Consider the following 6,202-nt stretch of genomic DNA (forward strand, 5'->3'; position numbering starts at 1 on the left):
ACATGCCCATACTACTTGCATTTTTAAAGTGAGAAAACCTGATCACGTGATAGAAACCGAACACAGGGCTTGTCGGAAATATTAGCACTTTTCTAATTAGACTAATTCATAAGTAAAAAATAAGCATGGCAAATATGGTACGCATCTCATACTGACACCCAAGCATAATAGCATGTATAGAGCATAGAAGCAAATCATCTATGAGCAACACATATACGACTAGCATAAGTATGAGTAAACGAGGGATGAACAAATCATACCCTCTGGTTGGCCAGGCCAACGCGGCGGCGGCAGCAGCAGCCTCGGTGTCGTCCGTTGCCTTCTCCTTGGCGGCGGCGGCGGCGTCGGCCATGGTGACGATGCAGGGGAAGTAGTGGAAGCAGAGGCGGACGGAGCTGGGGACGGATCAGGAGCAGTCACGTCGAGACGCTCCTCAAAAACCTTATTGCCGATCTCCCGGGTAGGATCTCGAACGGCAGGGTTCCGGAGGGCAGGGTTCCGGAGGCACCTGCTCTCCCGACCAACCGTGCACGCGATCGTCAGGAGGGGATCGCCGGAGGCAGCACAGAGCAAGGAACGCACTCCCGGGAAGGGAGTCGTCGTTCCCGGAGAAGGGTCGCACACCCGCGAACGGAGTCGACGAATCCCGGGAACGCAAGCCAGCCCACAGTCCAACGTCTCGGGCAGTGGCCCACCTATTAGCGACTCGTTAATTAATCCCTGATTAGTCGTGACGAGGCGAGGCGGGTGACGGAGGAGGAGTACCACTCCTCTTCCCAAGCTTCCAATGGCAAGTGGTAGAGCAGCCCTTATAAAGGGGTCTCAACTCTCCTCAACTAGCAAGGTGGGACTAAACTTCCCACCACCTGCCATCTCATACATGGGCCTCAAGATTAATCAAGAATCATTGTTCATATGGGCTTAAAGCCCATCTATGATTCAACAACCCCCCACCAGATCTCGAGCGAGGCACATAAGTTTGTCAACTATTCTGAACAATGTTTGATATATCAGAAACTTCAGTGGAGACTGTTAAGTTGAACTTCCACCTAGAGCAATAGGATTAGACTTCTTCACAACTGAACAATGGACTATGCCTTGAATTGTCAGTCTGGCGTGCAGAAGTTTCGCTTATTATCAGCTGATACGTGGCTGCCGAAGGCTAAACCCCACGGGTGGAGCTTATTAGCCATACTCCGTACCTTCTCATGAGCTTCCTAGAGATTACTCAATCTCATAGACTGTGACCAGCAGTCGGGCTCACATAGGTGTGTTCCTCCAAAGAATGCTCTGTAGGTTAGCATCTTGCTTACACAAGCTTTAGAACACATTAAGACAAAAGTCAGCCTGCCTTACAGAATTGAGAGTATTACTGCATCTCCAACCTAGTGGGTTCATTAGGGATACTCTCCTCAGTTGACCGGTGGATTGTTTTCCCAGGTCTAATTCACGGGATCTCGATCGCATAGGTTGGGTTACCCCCATGGCAACTTACGTGGGTCTCATACCCATCTCCCTCGATGCATTTTCTATCACAATCTGTGATAGCCCTTTCGTAAAAGGGTCTGCCAGATTCTTAGCCGTCTGGATATAATCCAACGCTATTACTCCGGAGTTTCTTGATTTTCTGACAGATTTTAATCTTCTTCTTATGTGCTTTGTGGATTTCATGTTGTCCTTTGAACTCTTAGCCTTGGCAATCACCGTTTGATTGTCACAGTTCATAAGGACAGCCGACACTGGTTTATCAACCACCGGCAAATCCATCAAAAGCTCTCGAAGCCATTCTGCTTCGACGCATGATGTGTCTAATGCTGTGAGTTTTGCTTCCATAGTCGATCTGGTTAAGATCGTCTGCTTGCAAGACTTCCAGGAAACAGCACCAACACTAAGTGTGAAGACATGTCCACTTGTAGCTTTCATCTCATCAGCATCAGATATCCAATTCGAATCACTATACCCCTCAAGTATCGTCGGGTACCCAGAATAATGACTCCAATAGTTCGCAGTACCTTGCAAGTAATGCATCACTCGCTCAATAGCATGCCAATGCACATCTCCCGGATTGGAAACAAACCGGCTCAGTTTGCACACAACAAATGAGATGTCAGGACGAGTAGCACATGCTAGGTACATCAGTGAACCAACCACTTGAGAATATCTCAATTGATCTACAGCTGTGCCTTCGAACTTCTCATACGCTAGGATCATATGGTGTTGTAGAAGGTTTGCAGTCCGAATGTCCAAAACGGCTCAAAATCTTCTCAACATAGTGGGATTGCAAAAGTGTAATTCCATCCTCAGAATTTCTCAGTAGCTTGATGTTCAAGATAACATCACCCACTCCCAAGTCTTTCATCTCAAAGTTATGAGATAGAAAAGCCTTGACCTCCTCAATGACTTTGAGGTGGGTCCCAAATATCAGTATGTCATCGACATACAGACACAGTATAACTCCTTCGCCCCCACCATAGCGATAGTATACACATTTGTCAGCTTCGTTAACAACAAAGCCAACAGATGTCAGATTAGTGTTGAACTTCTCATGCCATTGCTTAGGCACTTGTTTCAGGCCATACAAGGATTTCACTAGTTTGCACACCTTTCTTTCCTGGCCATTTACTACAAAGCCATCTGGATTTTGCATGTAAATTTCCTCGTCTTGCTCTCCATTAAGGAAAACCATCTTAACGTCCATCTGATGAACGAGGACACCATGCGAGGCAGCCAAAGCAAGTAACACTCGAATGGTTGTCAGTCTAGCCACTGGTGAGTAAGTGTTGAAGAAATCCTCTTCTTATTTCTGGGTATAACCCTTGGCCACAAGCCTAGCCTTGTACTTCTCAACAGTACCATCGGGCCTAAGCTTCTTATTGAACACCCACTTACATCCCAATGCTTTGCAACCATAAGGACGATCTGTGATCTCCCAAGTCCCGTTAGCCAAGATGAAATCCATCTTGCTGCGGACCGCATCCTTCCAATAGTCAGCATCCGGAGATGCATAAGCTTCTAAAATGGAACCGGGAGTGTCATCATCCATGAGGTACACGAGGAAATCATCACCAAAAGACTTTGCAGTCCTCTGTCTCTTGCTCCTAACAGGAGCTTCCTCATCATCCTCCGTGGAACTCTCATCACTTTTATGTTCATAATATTCCATCAGAATGGTAGGTTCAGGAGTCTCATTAGATTCCAGGCTAGAAGTGCTTTGCATATCTCTCATGGGGAAAATATCCTCAAAGAATGTAGCATCCCTAGACTCCATGATCATACCGACCTTCATGTCGTGTACATCAGATTTCATCACTAGAAATCTATAGCCAACGCTATGCTTGCGTAGCCAAGAAAAACGCAGTCCATGGTCTTTGGTCCCAACTTGCGCTTTTTGATTATCGACACGTTGACTTTCGCCAAACAGCCCCAAGTGCGTAAGTAAGAGAGTGTAGTTCTTTTCTTTTCCCATTGCTCATAGGGAGTAGTCTCATTATCCTTTGTGGAAACTTTATTCAGGACATGACATGATGTCAATACAACCTCCCCCCACCATGCCTTGGATAAACCCGAGGTATCTAACATGGCATTAACCAAATCAGTTAGAGTACGGTTTTTCTGTTCGGCAACCCCGTTTGACTAGGGTGAGTAGGGAGGCGTCCTCTCATGAATAATACCATGTTCCGTACAAAATAAATCAAACTCATTAGAAAAGTACTCTCCACCATGATCAGACCGGGCTCGTTTTATTTTCTTCTCAAGTTGGTTCTCAACTTCAGCCTTATCGACTTTAAAGTAGTGTAGAGCCTCATCCTTGGTATTTAACAAATACACATAGCAGAATCTAGTGGAATCATCAATCAGAGTCATGAAGTATTTCTTTCCACCTTTAGTCAACACACCATTCATCTCACAGAGATCTGAATGTATGAGCTTGAACGGTGCCAGGTGCCTCTCCTTCTCAAGCTTGTGAGGCTTTCGAGGTTGCTTAGCTTGCACACACGCATGGCACTTAGAGCCTTTATCTAAAGTGAAACTCGGGATTAAATCCATCTTAGCTAGCCACGTCATACAACTGCAATTGATGTGACAAAGACGTGAATGACAAACCTCAGATTCGTTTACATTAGAATGAATTTGGTTCATGACTTTATTACAGAAATCTTCCAGGGAAGGCGAAACAAACCACCACAATCATATCCTTTTCCAACAAATAGTCCAAACCGAGATAGAGTACTTTGTTAGACTCAAATACTAACTTAAACCCTTCTTTACATAGAAGGGAGCCACTAACAAGATTCTTCTTGATGGCGGGGACATGTTGCACATTCTTCAGTTGCATGATCTTTCCCGAAGTATACTTCAGATATACCGTGCCAACACCATGAACAGAAGCATGCAAGCTATTCCCCATCCGAACGAAACACTCTCGTGCGACCTGGTAAGAAGAAAATAGAGACACATCAGCACACACATGAATATTAGCCCTAGTGTCAACCCACCAATCGGTGGACTGACAAACTGAAAGTATGGTAAACAGATTACCATACCCAGATGCCGCGTCATTGTTGCTCAGAGTGACATTGACAGACTCGGAGTCTTGTCCTGACTTCTTGTACTTGTTTGGGCACTTGTTTGCCCAGTGTTCCTCTAAACCACAAGTAAAACAGCCATCTCTCTTTTTGTCTTTCTTCTTACCCTTCTGCTTAAAGGTCATATTTTGCTGGACAGAGTTCTTCCCCTTGAACTTGTGGAAGTTCTTTTGCACCACATTGGTGCTAGAAGAACCCTCTGTCCCTTTCAAGTGTGAGTCCTTTGCTCTCGAGTTCTGCTCAATACTGAGATGACCAATGACATCCTCAACAGAGAACTCACGTCTCAAGTGCTTGAGAGAAGTAGCAAAGTTCCTCCAACTAGGAGGGAATTTTGCAATAATATATGCAACCCGCGACAAACTTATCCGGTAACTCACACTTCAGGAGCTCCAGCTCCTTAGCAATGCACTGTATCTCATGAGCTTGGTCCAATACAGGACGGTTATCAACCATCTTGTAATCATGGAACTGCTCCATGGCATACAGCTCACTGCCAGCATCAGTTGCACCAAATTTGACTTCGAGCGCATCCCACAAGTTTTTGGCACCCCGCATATGAATATATGCGTCAACCAACTTGTCTCCAATCACACTCAGAACTGCTCCCACAAAGATTGTGGTTGCCTCCCTAAATGCCTTCTCCTGCTCAGGAGCATTCGTTTCTGTGGGGGGCACACCGCCAACCCAGAACATGGTCATCGATATGAGCCACAAGGTGGTCCTTGTCTGTCAACGCTTAAAATACGTCCTGGTAAACTTTTCCGGTTTTAGACTTGCAGCAAAGCCTTGAATCAAAAAGTGCCTAAAATAAGGTTTTTGGATTGTTGGAATATTAGCACTTTTCCAATTAGACTAATCCATGAGTAAACAGTAAGCATGGCAAATACGGTATGCATCTCATAGCAATACCTAAGCATACTAGCATGTACAGAGCATAGAAGAAAATCATCTATGAGCAGCACATATACAACTAGCATAAGTACGAGTAAATGAGGGATGAACAGATCATACCCTCGGGTTGGCTAGGCCAACGCGGCGGCGGCAGCAGTAACCTCGACGTCGTACGTGGCCTTTTTCTTGGCGGCGGCATCTGCGACCATGGTGTCGATGCAGGGGAAGTAGTGGAAGCATAGGCAGACGGAGCTGGGGACGGATCGGGAGCAGTCGCGTCGAGACGCTCCCCAAAAACCTTATTGCCGATGTCCCGGGCAGGATCTCGAACGATAGGGTTCCAGAGTTACCTGCTCTCCCAACCAACCGTGCATGCGGTCATCGGGATGGGATCGCCGGAGGCAGCACAGAGCAAGGAACAGTAGATGACGGCTAGGTTACGCGAGAGGGAGTGAGTGAACCGAACTAGGTCACTCCACTGGGCAGAGCCTTCTTATATAGACCATCAGGTAGGAAGTCGTGGGCCTGGATGGAGGCCCATGACCGAGTCGACGCACTCACCGGAAGGGAGTCGTCGTTCCCGGAGAAGGGTCGCACACCCGCAAACGGAGTCGACGAATCCCGAGAATGCAAGCCATCCCACAGTCCAACGTCTCGGACAGTGGCCCACCTGTTAGCGACTCGTTAATTAATCCCTGATTAGGCAAGGCGAGGCGAGGCGA

The sequence above is a fragment of the Triticum dicoccoides genome, chromosome 5B, assembly GCF_002162155.2.
Source record: "Triticum dicoccoides isolate Atlit2015 ecotype Zavitan chromosome 5B, WEW_v2.0, whole genome shotgun sequence".
Taxonomy (NCBI): Eukaryota; Viridiplantae; Streptophyta; class Magnoliopsida; order Poales; family Poaceae; genus Triticum; species Triticum dicoccoides.